Below are 25,495 nucleotides of genomic sequence, written 5' to 3'. Positions count from 1 at the left end.
AGCTTTCCACTCCTTCCTCTTGTGGTTTTTCAGGGAGTGATTTCTGAGTTATTTTAGAACCTTTACTCCTTCTCTGATGAATTATGTCTTTGTTTTCATTAATCTTGGAGCTCTTTTTTCACACTAGAGAATTAACTTTGTGCCTATTTCCCTCACACCCTGAACATGCAGCACGCTATTGCATAGTTAATAAGGGTATTCATGTCCTATGTGTCACCTTTAGTTTGGTCTTTTAAGGTTTAAAAAACTTTTATTAGGCACTAAAGAGTTAACATATATATAGCATCCAAATAGAGCAAAATTAACAAAACTAAAGCAAAGCCAACCTAATGTAAGTGGTACAATTTCAACAATCATGAAATAGCTGGTAAATGATATATTGCACAGCCCATGTCATAGCATTTAGCTTAACACGTGTAGGCAAGAAACCCTGCCTCTCAATACATCATTTAATTTCTACAAATATACCACTATCATAACATTCAGCAGACCACAATTGAAGAAAAGACTTCAGACCTTGATCCATTCCCACGTCTCCAATTGCATCCATGCCTTCCTACGATGTCCAAAGTTAAGTCTCTTACTCACTCCCTTCTTCCTTGGTGATGGGGAGAAATACACTAGCCGCCTTGGGATTTATGAGCATCATAGTCCTTACCTGCATCACATACTTCAACTTCTGGAAGACACCAGAGGTATCCTTCATACCCTTTTTACAACCAGCATGCAATATTTCAGGATGTAAAAATCATGTCTATGTCGCACCATCACCAAGATTAAAACGGGGAGCATGTTCCTTCTGGGGTCACTTCCATTCTGAGTTTCCTTGATGCCGGTTTAGTTTAGGAGTTTGATGCCGGGAGCTCTTCTCGGGTTTGCTGCGGATGAATCCTTGGCTTTTATTCTCCTTGGATTAAAAGGATAGAGGAGGAGCAGGTTTAAGATCTCTGAGCAGAACCAGGCGGAAATCCAGGCCTACTGCACAGCCTTAGCTCAGAAGCTTGAAGAGGTCTCTGCCCAAACTGTTGTCCTGGAACATGAGGTAACAAACATGAAACAGGTTATTGAGGAGAATACTGCAGGCATAAGTCACCTGAGCAAACAGAATAAGGAGCTGAGAGAAGACATAGAAAGGCTCGAAAACCATTCAGGCAGAAATAATCTCAGACTTCTAAACGTTCCTGAATCCATGGACGGCTCGGATTTTAAGGCCTTTGTCATCTCATTATTGCAGGGAACAATCCTGAAAAATATGACAGATATTAATTTTGCCTCTGAAATTCAACGGGTACAGCGGGACCCATTAAAAAGGAATCCCAGGGGGCGTGGCCAAGATGGCGGCCGGAGCGGACGCTTGAACGAGAAGCTCCTCGCCCCGAACCCCCTTAGCACCCTTATACAGATAAGCTGACCCCCCTATTTATCCAAGCGGTGTCTCCTGGAACCGCAAACACCTGGCCCCCCTGGCGGTGAGCGGACTGCGGCGGGCGTGGCCCCAGAAACCGGCCCCGGTGGCGTGTGCCGGGAAGGGCCGGAGAGGATAGCGAGCGACGACGGGACTGGCTGGTTCCCCCTGGTCGGAGCACCCCCTCTTGGGAGTTGGTTGGACCCCGAGTGGAGATCGCCCCGAGACGACTCGCCGCCCGGGTGACGGGGAGGCGGCCCGGAGGACGAGCAGAACCGGAGCCCGCCAAAACAGAGCCGGCAGAGGAGCAGCGGCGACCGGGCCCCAAGATCACTACTCGAGGCCCCGGCTCGGGCCCGAGTAGGAGCCGGAGCGGCCGCCCGGCAGACAGCACGAAGGCGGGGGACGCGGCGGAGCGCTGACCAAGAAGCCCTCCACGGAGGTGAGGAGCTGGATCCGGGTCTCGTCCCGGGGGTGGAGACCGTGCCCTCGGCGGGAGGAGCAGGGGAGCCCACACGACGCCAGGCCTAAAGCGCCCGGACCCGGCAGGTACGGGCGGCTGAGTGCGGTGGAGACGGGTGTCAGCGGGGAGAGCTCCCCGAAGGCCACTGAGTGGGGAGATGAGAAGCGCTGGGCCCCCACAGAGCCCCGGTGTGGAGTTTGGGGCTCCGCTCGCTGGGATACCGCGGCCTCGGGGAGCGAAAATCGAGCTCCCGGCGCGGGGCCTAGTGAGGCCGGCTCGACCCAGAACACCGGAACCGGCGCAGACTGAGGCGGGTCCAGAAGGGAAGCCCGGGGGAGTCCGAAGACAAGCACAGAGTAGGGTGATCCTGACCGGCAGGCCCAAGGGACGGAGCACTTCCCTGACACATAGGGCGACAAGGCCGGGAGCACGGGCCTCGTCGGGACTGAAGGAGCCCAGAGACAGTCAAGGGCACCGGGCGGAGCTCGTGGCATACAGGGATTAATGGACCGATAGTTATCGGCTCCGAATTAATTGAGCCCATCCACCCCAAGGTCACCCCTCCTCTGACGTTGCCGGGGCAAATCCCTGCTGTCTTGGGGGCCACAGCTACCGGGAGCAGCATGGCTAACACGGGACGCAGGAACAACCGCACTATCCCAGATATGCTCGGCAAGACCACCCCCAAAGGAGGGAAAACTCAAGCACCCTCCCCGCTTCCAGTCGCCGTCAAAGAGACGCAGCAAGGGGATGGTGAAGCGCCCATCACAAAGACTTTCCTGGAATCCCTCTTCAACACCCTAAGGGACGATTTCCAGGCACTGAAGCAGGACATATCTGGTGAGCAGAGAGAACTCCGTAGGGATATTGACGGGCTAGGGGAGCGAGTGGCAGTGGTGGAGGACGCTGGCCATGCCCGCAGTGAGGAGCTGGTTCACCTTCAACAAGAGGGCCTTCGCCTACAAGAACAACAAGTGGACCTACAGGCGCACGCGGAGGACCTCGAGAATCGCTCTCGGAGGAACAACATTCGGGTCAGGAATGTACCGCTTAAAGCAGAGGGGAATAGCATCACCTGTTATCTGCAGGACCTCTTCAGGGAGGTCCTGGGGGAGCCATCTGACTTTGTCATCCGCATAGATCGGGCGCACAGGGTGGGCCTGGCGAGACGTGCGCCGGCCCCGCCACCGGACATTCTGGCTTACCTCCCAGACTTCCCCCTGAAGGAGCGGATTTTACAGGTAGCCCGCCAAAAGCAGCCCTTGCAGTTCCGAGGCGACTCCATCGCTCTGTTCTAAGATCTGTCGCCATCACACACAAAAGAGAAGGGCTTTCAAAGTGGTCACGACATTTCTACGCAACCACGAGGTGCCATACTCGTGGGGTCACCCATTTCGCATCATCTTCAAATGGCAGGGGAAGCTGCACCAACTCCGCTCTCTTAGCGATACATGTGCCCTATTGCACATTGACGTACCAGAGGATGGGGGATCCGGAGGGGCCTCCCCACACCGGCCACAGCACGGGTCTACACAGCACCCCCACGAGGGTTGGCAGCGAGTTCGCCGATGGCGCCACTCCAAGGCGCGCCTCAATCCTGACCCCACGATGATGGCCCAGGAACGGGCAGCGGCCATCCAGGAGGTGGTCAGAGATACCACAGCTCCTTCCTGAAAAGCCTTGCATGGGGGGACAGCCTCTAACGCTTTGATTTGGTAGGGGGAGACGGGCGGGGAACCGATGAGGGCCGCCATTGACACGTTTCCCAACAGATGACTTACTACGGACCTGAACTTGGTCACACCAGGCCCAAGACTATGGTTTGCAATCAGGGTGTTCATGTTTGGGTGAGGGGGGGAGAGGGAGGTGGGAGGGAGGCAGGTTGGGGACGGGGGGTTGTTGAGGACTATGCAGCTCGAGTTGGGGTGAAGGTGGGGGGGTGGGGGGTTGGGGGAGTTGGAGGGAGTTGGAATGGGGGGATTGGGGGATTTGGGGAGGGGGGTGGGGGTAGGGGTAGGGGAGGGTTGGAGGGGGGGTTCCAGGGTGGGCCATCCAGTGCTATCTCCAGGCTCTGGGTCTTTGAGATATCAGTCCACACAGTCCACCACCAGATCACCTACAGTGTTTGCCACTGGGAAGAGGACACAGAACTTTAATCTCCATTATCATCCATGCCACCCACAACCTTTAATATTCTGACCCTTAATGTTAGGGATTTAAACAACCCAGTCAAACGGCGAGCGATACTGTCCCATTTAGAAAACACCAGGGCTGACATTTGCTTGTTACAAGAAACTCATTTGCTACCGCGAGACTGCCACAGATTCCGCTCACACAAGTTCCCGACTCAGTTTTTTTCGTCGGGACACAACAAGACTGCAGGGGTGGCGATTTTGGTCGCACGACACTTCAAAGGGGAGGTCCTTCACAAATGCGCAGAACAGAAGGGAAGGCTACTAGCTTACTGGCTTAAGATAGGGGGCCTCACGTTCACGGTAGGGTCCCTATATAGCCCTAATGAGAGTCAGGAACGTTTCTTCCACTCAGCCCTGACTGACATCACAGACACACCGGATAGACATATCATACTCGGGGGGGATTTCAACATGGTCTTTGACACAACATTAGATAGATCTGCCCAGCGCGCGTCCCAAGCAGGAACATTCACATCCGGCTGTAAAGAGCGGATGATGGAACTAGATCTCCATGACCTTTGGCGCCACACACACCCCCGAGATAGGGAATACTCGTACTACTCCAATGCACATAAAACATATGCCAGGCTGGACCACCTTCTGGTCACGGGACCGGTGTGTGCTTTAGTTTCCACGACAGAGATCGGAGTTATCTCCTTGTCTGATCATGCGCCAGTATTCACCACACTCCAGTTACCACCACTTACATATCCCCCTAGAGTCTGGCATCTCCGGGACACTTTGCTCCATAAGAAACCAGTAGTGAAGCGAATCCAAGACACTATCCGTGACTATTTATCGCACAACGCCAACGATGACACCTCCTTGGCGATTCAATGGGCAGCCCTGAAGGCAGTCGTCCGGGGAGAATTTCTGGCCCTCTCCTCCGCGGAGAATAAGGAACGGCAATGCAAACGAGATGAACTCACCCAACGAGTTCGCAAACTCGAGCAGATGCATTAACGTACGGGAGCTCCCCGAATCTGGAGGCAACTCAAAGTGGCGAGGAAACTCCTGGCGGCCCTAGACATGGACCGGGCCGAATATGCAGCGCTGCGGCTGCGGCACACTTACTATACCAGTGGGGACAGGTGCGGCTGACTACTGGCGAATAGACTTCGAGTGGCGCACCAACGGCACTTGATGAAGGAGATCACTGGGCCGGACGGGACTATGATCACGGAGGACGCCCGAATAACGGACACTTTCCGTAGCTTCTATGCAACCCTCTATACGGGTGACTCAGTGGACACTCGAACGGTGGATGACTATTTAGACTCGGTCACTCTCCCCGCCTTAGCCCCCTCTCAGGCGGAACACCTCGACAGGGACATCCGCATTGAGGAAGTAATTTCTGCCATTGCCAAACTTAAGCATGGGAAGGCCCCAGGACCAGATGGCTACACATCTCTCTTTTATAAAACGTTTTGTACGACACTGGTGCCCATCCTGACCCGCCTTTTCAATTCCTTTTCTGAACCGGGTGCGATTCCGTCAGACCTTCTGCAGGCATCTCTCACGGTCATCCCCAAGCCGGGTAAAGACAAGAACAAATACAGCTCTTATAGGCCTATATCGCTCCTGAATGTAGATCTTAAGTTGTATACCGGGATCCTAGCGGCCAGATTGGCCCCTCACCTGCCGGGCCTTGTTGACCCGGACCAGGCGGGGTTTATCCCCGGGCAACAGACGGTGGACAACACCAAACGGATCATGCACCTCAAAGCTTACCGAGTCCCCGGAGAGAGATTGCTGCTAGCGGTCGACGCTGAGAAGGCGTTTGACCGTGTACATTGGCCATACCTCGAACGGGTCTTGGCGAAAGCCGGCCTTGGGGAAAAATTTCGCTCATTCATTTTTAACTGTTACAATTTCCAACGGCAGTGGTGAGAGTGAATGGCTGCAACTCCCAGAGCTTCCCCATTGAGAGGGGTGCCCGCTGTCGCCTCTCCTCTTTGCCTTGTATATGGAGTCCTTTGCCCAGCGGATCCGCCAGACACCTGAGGCAACAGGGGTGAAGTTCGGCGGCTTCACCCACACCATCAGTCTCTATGCCGACAATGTCATACTGTCCCTAGAGAATCCGCGAACGGCCCTACCGGCCTGCATTGCGGAGATAGACATATTCACGAAGGTCGCAGGATTCAAAATGAACCTAGATAAATCGGTTGCTCTGACCCTGTCCCTCGATCCCGCTACCCGAACGTCCTTACAGGACCTCTTCCGCTTACAGTGGTCGTCAGACCTCGCGCTTTACCTGGGGGTTCAGCTCGCCCCCACCTTGCCGGCCATGGTAAGGGCCAACTTCACTGCCCTCCACAAGAAAATACAAGAGGAGTTGAGACGCTGGCGGAGTGGCACCCTATCATGGCTGGGCAGAATCGCCGCAGTCAAGATGACCGTCCTCCCCCAGATCCTCTACCTATTCCGAGCGCTACCACTCCGGCCACCAACGGGCTGGATTCAACAAACGCAGGCAGACCTCTCACGCTTTTTCTGGCAGGGCCGGAAGCCCAGGCTGAAAAAGACGCTGTCTACGCTGGCACCGGAGGCCGGGGGGTTGGGGATACCAGACCTGCGCAAATACTTTCTGGCAGCACAACTACGTTATCTAGTTGAATGGAGCAAATGGGAGTCAGACAAGCACTGGCTCTTTCAGGATCAGGCTGTAACAGGGCGGCCGCTCCAGGAAATACCCTTTCTGCGCAAGACTCACCGGCCCACCAACCTGTATGCTTCCTTTGTCACAAGGGTACCCTTGCAGGCTTGGGATGCCACCAATACTGCACACGAACTCACCACCTTCCCCTCACCACTCACCCCCCTGGTCGACAACCCAGATTTCACCCCAGGGCTAGAACAGGGGGCTTTTACACACTGGCGACCCGCGGGGTGCCGTTTTCTCCACCATATGTATGGGCCGGATGGTGTCATCCCTTTCTCGCTCTTTAAACGAGAATACTCGATGCAAGAGACGGAACGGCTGCGCTACATGCAGGTCCGCCATTGGGCCCTACACCCACAAGTGCGGGAGATGGCGGACAGGAAACTCCTTCCCTATGAACAGTGGCTAACATCCCGCACCTCGGACGCCAAGTTGATATCTGACCTTTACAAATTCTTGCAACCACCAAGTATACACCTTTATAACCCAGGCAGGGAACGTTGGGAACGGGAACTGGGTAGGACATTAAGCTGCAAGGAATGGGATCAAATCTCATACAGGGCTCGACACTCAGCATACCACACAGGGCTCACGGAAACACTTACCAAGGTATCTACCTACTGGTACTATACCCCAGAACGGATACACGAGATGGACCGCAGCAGACCCAACACTTGTTGGCGGGAATGTGGGCACACAGGCACGTTATCACACATCTTATGGGACTGCCCGCTTCTACACCCCTCCTGGAAACAGGTCTGGATGACATTGACACTCACTTTCAGATTGAACTACCTCGCTTTCCTGCCTATGTCTTACTGGGGCTTCCAAACCGCCTAATGTATCCCCTCCGCTCACGTAGGGGACGACAGATCGCTATCGCCCTGGGCTCGGCATTGCAGAATATCCTTACACATTGGCGCACTACTACAGTCCCTTCCCTCACAGGGTGGTTGCATAGACTGTGGCACGTACTGGGAATGGAGAAGTTGTCCCTTACCCTCGCTGGAGATATAGACCAGTTTGATGAACTTTGGCAACGGTTCCACTCCTTGTTAGCCACTGAATTTAGAGAAATTACCTGCCTGAAATATCTCAGTCTCCTACGGCTTACTACACCTCATGGGGAGAACGCTTGCACAAATCCCACACAGGTGGGCCCTCATTGATGGGGAAATGGTACTAAGGAGTGGAATTAACCTGGGCACTGGACGGAGGGAGGGGGGATGGGAAGGGTTGGGGAAAGGGAGGTTTGGAGGGAGGGGGGGTTTCGCTGGAGTTGTTTTCCATTTTGCAGCACTGTCTATGCCAATTTCGTATTCTTGATGGGACTACTTTGGACTGTCATCAGGAGGGCCTCTGCGCCGTACGAGGGCCCACGCCCTTTGCAATTCCATTTCATCTATGCAATGTATGTTTTGGTTCTTTGTGCTGCACCAATAAAAATGATTTAAACCTAAAAGGAATCCCAGGAGGCAGAAACCGAGGACAATTGTAATCAATTTTCTCTTGTATACATTTAAGGAGGCGATTTTGACCATGGCATTAGGGGTTTGCTCTTATTCAGCGGGTGCTTATTCATTCTCTATAAGATCAGATGTTTGCCATACCACAGTCCAGAGACAGTGGGAGCAGGGGAAGAGTATGGAGGAGCTGAACAAACTTGGGGCTAAAGCACAGCTGAAATTTCCAGCTTCATTACGGATTATATGGAATAATCACTTGTATAACTATGTGGAGGAAGTGGATGGACTGATTGATACAATTAGGAAAGGAGCAGGCACCTGATATGTCTTGGGAAGGGTAGGCTTGATGGGGAAAGTAGGACCTGGTATACTTCTTATTTCCATCATGTTAGTTTCCCTCTGAGAGAAGACCACCAGGCAGCAATGACTAAAAATCAAGGGAGGGTTACCCAGGACAGGGGGCCGGGGGAGCACAGGGTGTGGTTTGGGGGTGGGATGGGGTAGGGCACGTGGTGGGAGCAGTGAGAAAAAAACTCTAAAAAAGGAATTCTCAATACCACCTTTACACATAAGTATAGTGTTGTGGCAGTGGTGTGCAGTATCAATCTCAAACTACCTAGATGAGGGGAGCTAATGAGCTATCATTCCTGTCCTGGAATGTTAATGGTCTTAGGGCTAAGCATAGGCAGAGGCTAATAATGAGATATCTGGAAGAAAGTCAAGCCCATGTCATTTCATTACAGGAAACTCAGCTGCTAGCAAGGGTAGTGGCCTCCTCTCTTAATGTAGTTGGATAGAGAATGTTGTTGTTTCTGAGCAGACAGAGCACTGTAAGGGTATAGCAATCCTGATCAGGAGGGGAGTTGGATGTGTTATAAAATCCTCTAAGACTAATCACTCCGGGAGATGGATTGTCGCAACTCTTGGTTGTGGAGGTGCCGAGTTGGTACGCGCTGTCTTCTACGGGCCTAACATTGACAAACCTTGCTATCTAAGTTGGGGTGGAATTTAATGGAGGCTACATCCCCAATTGTTATCAGGAGTATTTTAACGTCCGCCTCAATCCAATATTGGATAGGTCTACTGAAAAGAGACAAGTCCACGCCCCTCGCGTACGGCAGGCTCTTAAAAATATGCTGTATGATTTGGCTCTACTGGATGTGTTGAGACACAGGATGGGAGTCAGTCAAGGTTTTACTTTCCACAGCAAGAAGTATGGACATTTCTCTAGGTTAGATTATTTCTTTGAAGATAGGACCATAATGGATTGCATAACAACAATAAGCATTTTACCTGGCTACATTTTTGATCATGCTGCGGTCACTATGTCGGTAAAAGGGTATGGTGGACTACCGAAGCCAAGATGGACGTTTTAAAGGGCTATTCTTTCTGACTTAGAGATAGGGGAGGCACTAAAGTGAGCAAGTACGGCCTACTTTCTTGATAATATGGGGTACACTATCCCAGATGTAGTTTGGGATGACTTTAAGGCTTATATTAGAGGGATGCTACAGAATCTGGCTCATACTAAAACAAAGACTGATTGATTAAGCATGAAGAGATTCGAAGACAAAGTGGGGTCTTTAGAGGCTGATTTGTTGTGGCTTGGCTGGAAAGGAGCAGTTACTGAGGTAATTAGAAGAGCCGAGGCAGAATTTCAGGATCAAATTAGATCAGAAGCAGGAAGCAATGGCAAGCCGGCTGTATGAAGAATTTTTAATATGGTGAGAAAGCAGGGGCACAACTAGCATGGAATGCCAGAACTGATAGGTCACTGAATGTTATCAGACAGTTGGTAGTCAAGCCCAAGGGTGATGTCACAGATCACCCCTGGGGATGGAAGAGATGCAAGCCTGCATTATATCCCTATTCTCTGAACTATATACGGAGGAGGCTCGCAAGGATCAAGACTTACTTAAAGCTTGGCTGATGAAAGTGCAATTGCCAAGATTGACAGTTGAGGGTAGGGAGGGGCTTGACGCTCCTATTATCACGGAGGAGATCCGCTCATGTCTATCTCAGAGTAAGAATGCTAAGGCTGCCGAACCTGATCTCCTGCCGGCCGAAGTGTATAAATTCCTAATTGAAGAACATGTTCCAGTTCTGCAGAACCTGCTTAATTCAATCTATCGGCAGGGTAGGCGTATTCCCAGAACATGGAAGATGGCCACTATAATCCTGATTTTAAAACCCTCTAAAGACCCTAGTAGGGCCGGATTTCTATCGTCCAATTTCCCTGCTGAATGCCGATTATAAAATCTTCATGAGCATTCTGGCGGGGAGATAAGCAAAGCTTGCCCCACAACTGATACATTTAGATCAGAACGTTTTTTATTTCCAGGAGACAGACTTAGGAGTTGACGCAACAACTTATTGGTACGATAGATCTTGCCACAACCTGCTTGGCTCCCTTGGCCATTATCGCAGTAGATCAGATGTGTTGGACATACCTTTGGGAGGTCCTGAGAGCCATGAGATTCAGCCCCTGTTTCACATATGCCCTTCAGATGCTGTATCAAGATGCATCGGCCAGGATTCTTCTTAATTGTATATTGGCTCTGAGCTTCAGCATTTCAAGAGGTACGCAGCAAGGATGTCCCCTGTCACCCCTCTTGTTTGATATCTACATTGAGCCATTTGTGCAGCTTTTAAGAGCAGATGGACAGGATGTTCCTTTTAGTTCTTCACCCTATAATAGTAAGGTCTGGTTATATGCAGAAGACCTGTTCATTTATACGGCAGATCCCGCTATAACTATCCCGAGAGTAGAACATCTGGATGTAGAATTTGGGGCCTTCTCAGGGCATTTAGTAGCTGGAGTGATGTGCTGGAATATCAAAGGTCGTGGTGGGCGGACTAGCCCTGGCATTAGATATCTAGGGATCTCAATTGTAAATAAGGTGGATGAAATTCCCCAGCATAATCTGCAAAGGGTAGCTAGAGAGATAGATCGCCTTATTGGTAGGTGGAAGAACTTGCCACTAACAATTTATGGCTGCATGAATTTAATAAAGATGGCGGTCCTTCCCAAGCTGATGTATCTTTTCAATTGTATCCCTCTGCCGTTCTCAAATTCCAGCATTGATAAAGTTCAGGGGAAGGTAGTTAGTTTTATCTTGGCTGATAAGGGGGCTGGGCTGGCCTGGAAAAGCTAAGATGCAGGCTTGATTAGGGAGGCCTGGCTCTTCCCTATTTCAATCTCTTTTGACAGCATTCCAGTTAAAAAATGTGCGAATGCTGTTAGGGAAACCCGATAAGTCTACTTGGGGGAGGCTCTTGGGTGAAATGGTGAGAGAACTGGGTGAGGTGAGTTTCCTGTACAAGTTCGGGCCCCCAGATTTTTAAAGGAAAGTTTGTCTTAGAGTTTTGAGGTCTGCGCTGACTTTATGGTACAAGATCAGGAGAATGTTAGGGTATAACTCTGACTTCGCCCCAGTATGGGACTCTCCTGGAACCCCTCTATGTTTGGAAGACAGCCTAAGTCTCCCATTAAGGAGGCTGGCATCACTATCTTGGCTGAACTGATGACATCTGAGGGGCGGCATCCATTGGAAGCTTTAAAAGCAAAAGTTGGAGCTAGCCTGTACAGGTTCAAATTTGTACAATTATCCTCCTGGTTTGTGGCCTCAAAGCAGGGGATGGGGGCGACTGTGATTTGCAATTTCCTCTTCAGGATGTAAGAGCTAAGAGTAAGGAAGTTGTAGCCAGGTATTGGAAACTCCTGACCCTGGATGAGAAGAACTCGACGCCTCCTTACTTAGTCTGGGAAGGAGCCTTTCAAGAGACAGATCTGCTACCGGCCTGGAGTAACTGTTTGAGGCTCTTGTACTAATTTGCCAAACCAGCGAATCTAAAGAGGAACAATTTCTTTACTATCAATCGGCTCTACTGGACACCAGATAAAATTGCTAAGTTTGCCCCCCTTCCTCCCTCCAAGTGTAAGCGGTGTGAATATGTGGAAGCCAATGATGTCCAGGTTTTCCTCCATTCTCCTGGGTTAAAGCATTATTGGGGAGGAATTGAACTTATTTTGCAAGACATCTTCAGTGTGCTGATTGTTATGAACCCCATGCTAGCCCTCCTGGAAGTTGATGAGATAACACTCAAACACTTGCGTTGTCTGCAGAGAGGGCTATTATTCTACTTGATACTCATTGCAAGGAGGGAAGTCTGTAAGATGGGGACCAATCCATTACCCTGAAGGTGGATGACTGGGTTAGGGCGGCTGTTTGGGTTTGTCGCTCTGATCTGGGGTCTGAAATGGGCGATCCCTCTGATCTATGGGCCGATTTTTCAGAGTGGTGCAGGAACCAAGGGATAGGTCAAGCATTCCAATGGGGAAACATCCTTTTCAACGCAACTTTTACCACGCAGTGCCTTTACGACGCAACTATTACAACGCATGTCATTACAACGCATTGCGCTGGGGGGGCGCTCTAGGATAGGGAATGGATTTAATTTACTATCCAACACCTTCCCTACAATCCACAGGGACTGGAGTTGGAATAGTAAATTAAAATATTCACTATCCAGCACCCCTTAACGCTATGCGTTGTAACAGCATGCGTTGTAAAATCTGCGATGTAAAGGCATGCGTAATAAAAGCATGCGTTGTAATGTCATACATCCATTCCAATGATTTCACCAAGGAGCCATGAGAGGTGATGGTCTGGTTCTTTGTTGGGACCCTGGATGAATGCAGTAGACCGCAGGGTGGATAGATCGCGCGGTTTGAGACTTGCAGACGCCCCCAGTGGTATGAGGATAAAAATAAAATAAAAAAGGTGGCGGTCCCATGGGATGACAGAGGTATTGTCCCCTGCTGTCCCAATGTAGTGAACTCTGTCCACCAGTCTATGAATCAGGCCCTTAAGGTGGTGTTGTCTTGGGACCATGAGCAGACTGTACACAGTGACACGCGTCTATGTTCAAATACAACATTTGTTGACTGCAAAGTCCAAGTAGACAGTGATTTTTGAAAGCGGAGTGCAGGAGCAGTTTTGAAGCAAAGGTGCGTGTGAGAAGTTGGCCTGGTATATGATGTCCACAGTTCTGTGGGCACCTTGTATCAGTCCAAACAATCCCTTATGGTGATGGTTGTAAGTCAACCTTATAGACAAGCTATCCTAGGGGTAGCATGGACTAAGCAGCCTTAAAGGCTTAACTCAAGAGGGCATGTGAAGCAAGCTGTTTTACCATATGCAATCCTGTAATACCAAATGAAAGGACACCACACAAGTTATATATTATAAAAATATATGTATTTATTCTCAGAATAATCCCCACTACTCTTTATGAGCAATGAAGCACAAGCGTTTAAACAAAAGCACAATATAACATATACAAGTTGCACGTTTTTGGATGAGGCCGGTGGCCACTCAAACCATATATCAAAAAAGTGGTATAACAATCACTAATCGATCGGACGTAAGGCCTGGGGCCTTGGGAATCGCTGGGACTACACTGGACTAACAGCAGTTAGGACGGGAGTAGCCCGCGGGATTCGGGTGCAGTGCAGAAAGCACACGCATGCACCAATGTAAAGTCAATGGTGCGTAAAAGTTATCGTTTTACAGATTAAAGAGTCTTCCGACTGGACTAGGACTTCCAAACTTTAGAGTTAGGCACTAGAGGTGTGTACCAGTGTAAAAACACCGGCGCTAGTAAGTTACCTCACCCTCAGGAAGCGGGTGCATAGGTGCCAAAGTGTGTCGGGTTTCGTCATGCAGTTCGATGGTGCCTGAAGATGAAGATGCTGCAGGCGTCCAGAAGAGAAGTGTCCGGTGCGATCCAAGGGTGGATCGAAGCTGGAGGGTACCTGAAAGCAGAGGGGACCGAGTCTGGGTCACTGGGCAGTGACCAGGGAGGAACCAGGAAGGAACCAGGCAATGTCGGGCGCAATCAGGTCGATGTTGTGTAGCTTCTCTCCGCTGCCACATGGTCTCTGGGGCACCGAGGATGTCCTGGAGTGAATCACGAGCTGTACCACAAAGACTCTCGCTGTCGGCGGTGTCGGTTTCACGATCGGAGTCAACAAGCCTTGGCAAAGGCAACCCACGCAGGATTCGAAGATGGCTTAATACTCGGACCAGCAAGGTCTGAGCGAGTGCTCCTTTTCAGGGGAGCGAGTGCCAGTCTGGAGCAACCAGACCAGCTGTATAAATTAAAGGGTTCGTCGGTTCTGGGGTCACTAGCCAACGGGCAAGCAACCGGACCAACGCGTCAAGCAGGAAAATGCAAAAGGGCCCCACGCAGCACTCGTTGAGTGTGGAGGGGTGAGTTTCAGTGCACAAGCTGCTTGGGGCTTGAGCTTCTCACACTCCAATGCACAGCCTCGAGGAAGACTCAGGTGCTGCATGGTCAGCGCTTTGTGGTTTTTTCAAGATGGCGGCTCCCACGCTTCAGGTCGCCTCCACGGATCCCAGCTCTGCATGGACTGTGGATCGGGCTGTTGGAAGTTAGGATAGCTGGCTCTTGTCAGTCTCTGTTGCTCGAGTTCCGGCGGGAACTGCAACAAAGCAAATGTCGAGGTGCTGGATGGTGCCTGTTTGGACAGGGTGGTCACTCCTTGACCACAAGGGAGATTCTTCAGTCTTCCACGTCGAGTGGGATTTCGAAGGGTCCAGAGTTTCATTTCATAAGTTTCAGTCAGGATAATCTGATGTGCATTGGCACTGCTCCCACCTATATTCCAAATCTGGGGGCTGGATTACCTGCTAGGTCCCTCCTATGGGTGGGACCCAGGAAGGGGGTGGTTACACCCATTTCCCTTTGTCCAGCTTCCCACCAGGATTGGGGCTGGAAAGCCCCAGAACCGGTTTGGCTGGCATTTGCTTGGGGACACCTTGTGCGCCCCAGGCAGTGTCTAGTTTCATTCAACCTTCCCTGCTACAATCCACTATCTCCTGTCTGGGGTGGTGTAACACCTCCCTGTGACAGGAGATCCTTTGATCAAGCCTCCTCTGTCGAGTATGGGTCAGCAGCAGGAGGCCAGACTAGTGTCTGTGGCAGCAGCATCCATTTTGTGATGCTGGGGCTCTGGTTTGGATTAACCGGATTTGCAGTAAGTAACATGTCTTCCCCTCCTGGAGGGGTGGCACGCTGCCCCCGTCGTCAGAATCGTCGAGGGGGTAGCATTCCACGTTGTATGACACCAAACACGACATGTTTTGATAAAGCCAAACCGGAGTTGCAATAACCGAAGGATTATAATGCACTTAAGAGTATGTGGTATGGCAGTATCACTGGAACAGCTATAGGGAAATGGTCCCGCAAGCTGCAGACAGGCTCAGCTCATGCCAGAGCACTATCTCACATAAAACCAAGCACTCTGCCTCCAGGATTGTTAAGGCCTGCTATAGGAGTGGCTGATAGGTATATATGTGTCCAGATATAGGTTTAGACATAGGTATACTATATCTAAGGATTACACCACCTTGCCCCAGCTGAGTGATCAGCCAGTTGTGTCAATTTAAGAACCAGCCAGGGGTGGCAAAAGCTATGCTTCAGCCCCTGGTAGGCCTTGGATGCCCCTATGCCCTGGGCACCTATAGTGCACTGTACAGGGGCTGACAAGGAGTCCAGTACCCAATTTGGTTATGTACCTATAGTACATGTCTGTGAATTTAGAGAGAGAACAGCAGGCTGTGGGTCTGATTAGCAGGCCCACAGCCACATTAAGTCGAAAACCAGTGAAGCAAAAAGCAAAAATTGGGGTGACCATAGGATAGCAGACCCTACTCTCCTACACAACCCCCCCAAACGCAGGGACATTAAACTTAACCTTGACCAGATAAGTCTTCATGTTCTAAGTGGAAATACCTGGAGAGACCATCTGCATTGCCATGGTCAGTCCCTGGTCTGTGCTCCACTGTAAAGTCCATCCCCTGTAGGGAAATGGACCACCTGAGCAGTTTGGGGTTTTCACCCTTCATCTGATTAAGCCATAAGAGGGGCTTATGGTCTGTCTGAATTAGGAAGTGAGTGCCAAACAAGTATGGTCTCAACTTCTTCAGGGCCCAAACCACAGCAAAGGCCTCCCTCTCAATAGCTGACCAACGTTTCTCTCTAGGGGTCAGCCTCCTGCTAATAAAAGCAATGGGCTGGTCTTGACCATCTACATTGAGTTGTGAAAGCACAGCTCCCACCCCCAACTCAGAAGTATCTGTTTGAACAATGAACTGTTTGGAGTAGTCAGGACTCTTCAGGATAGGTGCAGAGCACATGGCCTTCTTCAGGTCATCAAATGCCTTTTGACAGCTAACTGTCCACTGAACCTTTTTTGGGCATCTTCTTGGAGGTCAAATCATCTAATGGTGTCACAATGGACCCATGGTTCTTTACAAACTTTCTGTAATACCCAGTCAGGCCCAAGAAGGCTCTGACTTGTGTCTGGGTAGTTGGAGGAGCCCAGTCCTGTATGACCTGGATCTTGCTCTCCAATGGTTGAACTTGACCCCCACCTACTAGGTGGCCCAAGTACACATCCTTGCTCTGCCCTATCTGGCACTTAGTAGCCTTGATAGTCAGGCCTGCGTTTTGCAGGGCCTCCAGAACCTTCTTCAGGTGGATCAGGTGATCCTCCCAGGTAGAGCTAAAGACAGCAGTATCATCTAGATATGCTGCACAAAAGTCATCCAACCCAGAAAGGACTTGATTCACCAACCTTTGGAAGGTGGCAGGTGCATTCTTCAAACCAAAGGGCATCACCACAAACTGATAATGCCCACTGGGGGTAGAGAATGCTGTCTTGGCCTTTGACTCTTCAGCTAACCTGATTTGCCAATAGCCAGCTGTCAGATCAAATATGCTCAGAAACTTGGCAGAAGCCAATTTGTCAATGAGCTCATCTGCCCTTGGAATGGGATGAGCATCTGTCCTAGTGACAGCATTGAGACCTCTATAGTCCACACAAAACCTAATTTCTCTCTTTCCATCTTGGATATGGGGTTTTGGCACAAGGACTACTGGGCTGGCCCAGGGGCTCTCTGATGACTCAATCACTCCAAGTTCTAACATTTTCTGCACCTCAGCCTTGATACAATCCCTGACATGGTCAGGTTGCCTGTAAATTTTATTCTTCACAGGTAGACTATCACCAGTGTCCACCACATGGGTGCACCAGTTAGTCTGACTGGTTGTGAGTGAAAACATGTGTCTATGGGATTGCAAAACTTGTCTGCAGTCCATCTGTTGCTGGTCAGTGAGGCTGCCTGCCAAGGCTACTCCATCAACTGAGCCATCATCAGGGTTTTGCGAAAGCAGGTCTGGGAGAGGGTCACTCTCCTCCTCCTGATCCCCATCTGTAGCCATGAGCAAGCCCATGCTTTCATTGTCAACAAATGCTTTCAGTCTGTTCACATGGATCACCCTGTGGGGGTTCCTAGAGGTTTCAAAGTTCACCATGTAGGTGACCTCCCCCTTCTTTTCCATTATGGTGTAGGGTCCAGACCATTTGTCCTGGAGAGCTGCTGGGGCCACTGGCTCCAACACCCACACCTTCTGCCCTGGCTGGTATCAGTCAGAACAGCCTTTTGGTCATGCCAAGCTTTCTGTAATTCTTGGCTGGCCTCCAGGTTTTTGGATGCTTTCTCCATGTACTCAGCCATCCTGGAGCGGAGACCAAGTACATAGTCCACTATGTCAAGTTTAGGCTTTTTGAGAGGTAACTCCCATCCTTCCCTCACAAGACACAATGGACCCCTCACAGGGTGGCCAAACAAAAGTTCAAAAGGGCTGTAGCCAACCCCCTTCTGTGGGACCTCTCTGTAAGCAAAGAGTAAGCAGGGTGAAAGGATGTCCCATCTACCCCTGAGCTTTTCAGGTAATCCTTTTATCATTCCCTTTAGGGTCTTGTTGAATCTTTCAACAAGCCCATTGCACTGTGGGTGATAGGGTGTGGTGAACTTGTAGTTCACTCCACACTCCTTCTACATTGCCTTCAAATATCCAGACATAAAGTTAGTACCTCTGGCTGAAAGTACCTCCTTTGGAAAGCCCACTCTGGAGAAAACTCCAAGTAGGGCCCTTGCCACAACAGGAGCTGTTGTGGTCCTTAGGGGAATTGCCTCTGGGTACCTGGTGGCATGATCCACGACCACCAGAATAAATCTGTGCCCAGATGCTGTTTGGGGATCCATTGGTCCAACAATGTCAATCCCAACTCTCTCAAAGGGTACCCCCACTACAGGTAGAGGTATAAGGGGGGCCTTTGTGGTGCCACCTGATTTGCCACTGGCTTGGCAGGTGACACAGGAGCGACAAAACTCCTTGGTATCTTCTGACATATGAGGCCAGTGAAAGTGAGGGACAAGCCTGTCCCAAGTCTTGTTCTGGCCTAAGTGTCCTGCAAGGGGAATATCATGGGCCAAGGTTAGAAGGAAGCCCCTAAATTGCAAAAGTATGACCAACCTCCTGGTTGCACCAGGCTTGGGGTCTCTAGCCTCTGAAAAAAGGAGCCCATCATCCCAATACACTGTATGGGTACCTTGAGCATTCCCTGCAGCCTCAGCAGCAGCTTGCTGTCTGAGGGGTTCAAGTGAAGGGCAAGTCAACTGAGCCTGCCCCAGGTCTGCCCTTGAGGGTCCCCCTGTCCCCAGAAACTCAACCTGATCAGGTTCAAGCTCTTCAGAGACAGTCTCCTCTTGGATCACAGAATCACCCTCCTGTGAGGTCTGATCCTCAACCTGGGGCAAGTGGGAAGGCTCTGCCTTCAACCTCTTGCTCCTTCTCTTGGGTTGTGGTTGGTCTAATGTTCCAAGATCCACCACAGGTTCAGGTAGGCACTTCTTGGCCTGGGACCTGGTTACAGCAAGGACATGGGCTGAAATCCCTAGCATTTCTGCATGAGTCCTGTACTCCACTTCTGACCATAATGATTCCTCCAGATCATTGCCCAACAAACAGTCAACTGGGAGGTCTGCACTAACAACAACTCTTTTGAGGCCAGTTACCACTCCCCAGGAGAAATTAACAACAGCCACACTATGTTTAGTAGTGGTGTTGCTAGCATTGGTCACTAGGTAATTCTCACCTAGTATCATCTGTTCAGGGTCCACAAAGTTAGGTGTCACCATAGTGACACTGGCACAAGTGTCCCTGTAGGCCTGAGCCATGTTGTCATTGATTAAAGGCGTCTGCCTGTACTTGCCCAGGTTACTAGCACTCACAGTAGAGGACATAATTATGTCCCCCTCACAGATCATAACTGCCCGAGTAGGGATTCTGACTAAGCCAGTCTCCCCCTCAGACCCCAGGGTTAACCCTACTATCCCCTTGGGTTGTGTACTACTACTGCTAACTGTACTAGGGGGTGCAGGTGTCTTAGGGACTGCAGTAGTAGCCACTGGGTTTTTCTTAGTGCATTCACTTCCCCCAATGAGAAGTGGACTTGCAAAAGTTGCACCAAGGTTTCTTTTGGCCATCATTCTTCTTCTTTTTTCCATTTTGGGAACCACCCTCCTTATTATTAGTTTGGGGGCCTGGTGAAGACTTCTGGTCTTTATCTTTCTGATTACCACCCTTTTGGTCTGCTTTCTTCTGATCACCTCCTTGGTTCTGGGGTTTCTGCTTAACCCTTGTTCTGACCCATTTGTCTGCCTTCTTTCCCAATTCTTGGGGAGAGGTCTGATCAGAGTCTACAAGGTGTTGATGCAATAGCTGGTTCTGACAGTTATTAAGGATCTGCTCTCTCATTATAAGATTGTACAATCCTGTATAGTCTGAGACTTTACTTCCCTGCAACCAACCCTCCAGAGCCTTAGTGGCACAATCAACAAAATCAGTCCAGTCTTGAGTCTGTGCTTTTTGGGTGTCTCTGAACAACAACCTGTATTGCTCAGTGGTTAGGCCAAAACCCTTCAATAAGAGCACTCTTCAAGACAGAGTAGTTTTTAGCATCCTCAGGTCTAACTGTGAGGAGCTTATCTCTCCCTTTCTCAGAAAAGGAGAGCCACAAGATTGCTGCCCACTGATCTGAAGGAACCTGCTGTACCATGCAGACCCTCTCCAGAGCAGTTATCCATTTGTGGATGTCATCCCCATCTCTGTAGGGGGGCACAATCCTTCTCAGGTTTCTATTGTCATAGGACCTGTCTATCTCTTGGGATAATGCTGCCACCAGTGGGAGTCTCCCCACTCAATTTTTGCTCTCTTGCAAGAGCTAGTCTAGCTTGGGCCAGGGCTAATTCCTCTCTTTCTATTTGGAGATTAACTGCTCTCATCCTGGCTCTATGCTCTTTTCTTTGAGGGGAAGTCATTCCTCTCTGTGATTCTCTCAAGGCACTAGAAATGTGAGAATCCCTGGAAGGGCTTCTATCTCTCCTATTGCCTGGGAGAATCCTGTAATGTACTCTGGGAAGGGGCTGGCCCTCTCCATTTCCATGTAGGTCCAAGTTGGCCCGGCTAAGCCTTCCAACTGGTACCTGGCTAACCCCTTGATCCACATCTGAATCTTCTCCATTTGACTCAGGGTCTGCCTCCTCATGTTCTACACCTGGGGGGGTGTTCTCTGTGTCTGGGGGGTTCACTCCTTCTCCTGATCCTGAGGGGACTATCTTGCCTTTCTCAAGGTCATCCTTTTCTAGGATGGCTATCATGATAGGAATGGTAGGGTTGTGACCCTTTCTCAGCTTCCTTGCAGTGCAGAAGGCACTCAAGTCTCTATGGCTGAATCTGTCATAGTCTGAGGTTGCCTTTGGAGGGTCAACCACCACAGGTAGAGAGCCTGTAGGTTCACCTGTGCCAGACATGACTCTAGTGTGGTGTAAGTGATGCACCTACCTACATTAAGTGTTTTCCTACTGTACCTTACTAGTGAGTTGTAGTCAGGGTGTGCTAAGCCCTTTCCTCTACAACTACTAAGTCCAGTAGAACTTAATATGCTAAGCTTTGTTTATATGTACCTAAGTACTTACTGTGATCTTTCAATTTGATATAAAGATTGCAATGGTAAAACAACAGCAAGCTCAAATCCCACTGCTGCCACCAATGTGAGAAGTTGGCCTGGTATATGATGTCCACAGTTCTGTGGGCACCTTGTATCAGTCCAAACAATCCCTTATGGTGATGGTTGTAGGTCAACCTTATAGACAAGCTATCCTAGGGGTAGCATGAACTAAGCAGCCTTAAAGGCTTAACTCAAGAGGGCATGTGAAGCAAGCTGTTGTACCATATGCAATCCTGTAATACCAAATAAAAGGACACCACACAAGTTATATATTATAAAAATATATGTATTTATTCTCAGAATAATCCCCACTACTCTTTATGAGCAATGAAGCACAAGCGTTTAAACAAAAGCACAATATAACATGTACAAGTTGCACGTTTTTGGATGAGGCCGGTGGCCACTCAAACCATATATCAAAAAAGTGGTATAACAATCACTAATCGATCGGGGGTAAGGCCTGGGGCCTTGGGAATCGCTGGGACTACACTGGACTAACAGCAGTTAGGACGGGAGTAGCCCGCGGGATTCAGGTGCAGTGCAGAAAGCACACGCATGCACCAATGTAAAGTCAATGGTGCGTAAAAGTTATCGTTTTACAGATTAAAGCGTCTTCCGACTGGACTAGGACTACCAAACTTTAGAGTTAGGCACTAGAGGTGTGTACCAGTGTAAGAACACCGGCGCTAGTAAGTTACCTCACCCACAGGAAGCGGGTGCATAGGTGCCAAAGTGTGTCGGGTTTCGTCATGCAGTTCGATGGTGCCTGAAGATGAAGATGCTGCAGGCGTCCAGAAGAGAAGTGTCCGGTGCGATCCAAGGGTGGATCGAAGCTGGAGGGTACCTGAAAGCAGAGAGGACAGAGTCTGGGTCACTGGGCAGTGACCAGGAAGGAACCAGGAAGGAACCAGGCAATGTCGGGCGCAATCAGGTCGATGTTGTGTAGCTTCTCTCCGCTGCTACGTGGTTTATAGGGCACCGAGGATGTCTTGGAGTGAATCACGAGCTGTACCACAAAGGTTCTCGCTGTCGGCGGTGTCGGCTTCACGATCAGAGTCAACAAGCCTTGGCAAAGGCAACCCACGCAGGATTCAAAGATGGCTTAATACTCGGACCAGCAAGGTCTGAGCGGGTGCTCCTTTTCAGGGGAGTGAGTGCCAGTCTGGAGCAACTAGACCAGCTGTGTAAATTAAAGGGTTCGTCCGTTTTGGGGTCACTAGCCAACGGGCAAGCGACCGGAACAACGCGTCAAGCAGGAAAATGCAAAAGGGCCCCACGCAGCACTCGTCAAGTGTGGAGGGGTGAGCTTCGGTGCACAAGTTGCTCGGGGCTGGAGCTTCTCACATTCCAATGCACAGCATCGAAGAAGCCTTGGGTGCTGCACGGTCAGCGCTTCATGGTTTATTCAAGATGGCCGCTCCCACGCTTCAGGTCACCTCCACGGGTCCCAGCTCTGCATGGACTGTGGATCAGGCTGTTAGAAGTCAGGATAGCTGTCTCTTGTCAGTCTCTGTTGCTCGAGTTCCGGCGGGAACTGCAACAAATCAAACATCTAGGTGCTGGATGGTGCCTGTTTGCACAGGGTGGTCACTCCTTGACCACAAGGGAGATTCTTCAGTCTTCCACATCGAGTGGGATGTCGAAGGGTCCAGAGTTTCGTTTCATAGGTTTCAGTCAGGATAATCTGATGTGCATTGGCACTGCTCCCACTTATATTCCAAATCTGGGGTCTGGATTACCTGCTAGGTCCCTCCTATGGGTGGGACCCAGGAAGGGGGTGGTTACACCCCTTTCCCTTTGTCCAGCTTCCCGCCAGGACTGGGGATGGAAAGCCCCAGAACCGGTTTGGCTGGCATTTGCTTGGGGACACCTTGTGCGCCCCAGGCAGTGTCTAGTTTCATTCAACCCTCCCTGCTACAATCCACTATCTCCTGTCTGGGGTGGTGTAACACCTCCCTGTGACAGGAGATCTTTTGATCAAGCCTCCTCTGTCGAGTATCGGTCAGCAGCAGGAGGCCAGACTAGTGTCTGTGGCAGCAGCATCTATTTTGTGATGCTGGGGCTCTGGTTTGGATTAACCGCATTTGCAGTAAGTAACATGTCTTCCCCACCTGGAGGGGGGGCACGCTGCCCCCATTATCAGAATCGTCGAGGGGGTGGCATTCTACGTTGTATGACACCAAACACGACATGTTTTGATAAAGCCAAACCGGAGTTGCAATAACCGTAAGGATTATAATGCACCTAAGAGTATATGGTATGGCAGTATCACTGGAACAGCTATAGGGAAATGGTCCCGCAAGCTGCAGACAGGCTCAGCTCATGCCAGAGCACTATCTCACATAAAACCAAGCACTCTGCCTCCAGGATTGTTAAGGCCTGCTATAGGAGTGGCTGATAGGTATATATGTGTCCAGATATAGGTTTAGACATAGGTATACTATATCTAAGCAAGGGGTGATTACACCACCTTGCCCCAGCTGAGTGATCAGCCAGTTGTGTCAATTTAAGAACCAGCCAGGGGTGGCAAAAGCTATGCTTCAACCCCTGGTAGGCCTTGGGTGCCCCTATGCCCTGGGCACCTATAGTGCACTGTACAGGGGCTGACAAGGAGTCCAGTACCAATTTGGTTATGTACCTATAGTACATGTCTGTGAATTTAGAGAGAGAACAGCAGGCTGTGGGTCTGATTAGCAGGCCCACAGCCACATTAAGTCGAAAACCAGTGAAGCAAAAAGCAAAAATTGGGGTGACCATAGGATAGCAGACCCTACTCTCCTACAGTGCGTGATCCTGTTTGGCTGTGCATGAGAGGTGTGTGAAGTGAACAGTGGCCCTGTGAAGCCCATTCTTGAAATAGAAATAAAAAAGTGCAGGTACTCACCATCTCAGGACACCAGTTTGTTACTAAGAAGCACTGGTAGTCTCCCATCAAAAGGGTTGCACTTCTGCAGATGAGGACCGTCGCCTGGATACCCTCACGGGTAACAAGTAGCGCTCTACATATCTACTGATTGAATGATTGAGTGCCAGTACTCACCCTTTCACAAGAAAGACATGCGGGGACTCAGTACCTTAGAGTTCCTGCCCACTTAAAGCACTGCTAATTGGTCCTGCTCCCAATGGCTATTTGTTGAGGGTGCATTCATGGCCTTTGTTATACACCAGTCCATGTCTATTGTGATGACTGAGGTCAATGAATACAAACATTAGAACTGTAAAGGAAGAGGCCCATGTTTTTCCTATCTTCTCTACAGGGATGTAATTTGCACTTCTGCTTGCAACCTAAGTAGAAAGATTTTAAATTAGGAATGTTTCTGTACATTGAACGATTGTCTACATTTGTATAACACTCATATGTTTTTCGACTGCCCTCATCTGTCTCTTTTTTGGAATGATATAAGCAACTGTCTTTCTGCATCGGTTGGCTCCAATATTGCCCTGAGTCTTGTATCAGTAATTTTTGGTCTTGTGGAAGGAGTTCCCCCTTCTGAGAGGAAGCTCATTTTTTACTCTATTTTGCTTGCTAGGAGATATGCAAGAAATGGAAAGACCCTTCTCCCCCTACTATCACTGACTGGTATAATGCCACCTTGCAGGTCTCTAAATTGGACTTGGCCAGAGCATGTAACCCAGAGAAAACATCCTTCTGGCGTTTGTTGAGATGGGATCATTGAGCATCGGGTTTCCCCCCCCCCCCCCCCCCCCCCCAGGTCCAATGATTAAGCCACTAAGCCCAGAAATATGGCAAAGCTGTATATAAATGCTTACACCAACATTCTGGCTGTACTACGGTTACCTCTGTATGGCTCTTATCCCGGTGATCGTTGTGGTTGAGGCTTACTTGCTGAGGGACTAGGTTCAGGATCCACTATTGTCCCCCTCCAGTTGATATAACTGTGGCAGCACAAAGCTTTTTAAACCCAACAGATTGCTTGTTTAGAATTTGGGTGGCAAATGAGGACAAAAAAAAAAAAAAACACTGGCGGGGGCATCCTGCATTTTTACCATTGCGGCGGGCGGTGCTTAATGCGCCACCCGCCACAATGGTAAAAATGCACGTTGTGCATTTCAAAGCACAACATGACAGGCACTGCTCGGTGCATGCCATGTTGCACTCTGAAATGCGGGGGCTACCATAGGTACCCCCATGTGTACCCCCCACCCCCGGAGTCCCAGGGGGCCGGCAACGGGCCCCCGCAGGGAGTCTCCGCATGCCAATGCTGCCACGGAAAGGCATTTCTGCAAGCCCATCATAATATGGCTGGCGGTGGCTAATAGACACCGCCACCCTATCAAACATTTTCTGAGCCGGCCGCATGGCGGGGTGGACCGTGGCGGACGTAAACACTGTC

General features: G+C 50.1%; 1 long non-coding RNA gene across 1 annotated transcript in view; it reads right to left on the bottom strand.

The window, feature by feature from the left end:
- Positions 1–959: 959 nt before the first annotated feature.
- LOC144798245 (uncharacterized) overlaps positions 960–25,495 on the bottom strand; it is a 103,668-nt gene continuing 79,132 nt past the window's right edge. The window contains exon 3 of the long non-coding RNA XR_013603490.1: positions 960–1,030. This is a non-coding gene — a long non-coding RNA (uncharacterized LOC144798245). The remainder of the gene's footprint in view (positions 1,031–25,495) is intronic.

This window comes from Lissotriton helveticus, chromosome 12 (genome assembly GCF_964261635.1).
Source record: "Lissotriton helveticus chromosome 12, aLisHel1.1, whole genome shotgun sequence".
Classification (NCBI taxonomy): domain Eukaryota; kingdom Metazoa; phylum Chordata; class Amphibia; order Caudata; family Salamandridae; genus Lissotriton; species Lissotriton helveticus.
This window is presented reverse-complemented; position numbering and strand designations above follow the sequence as displayed.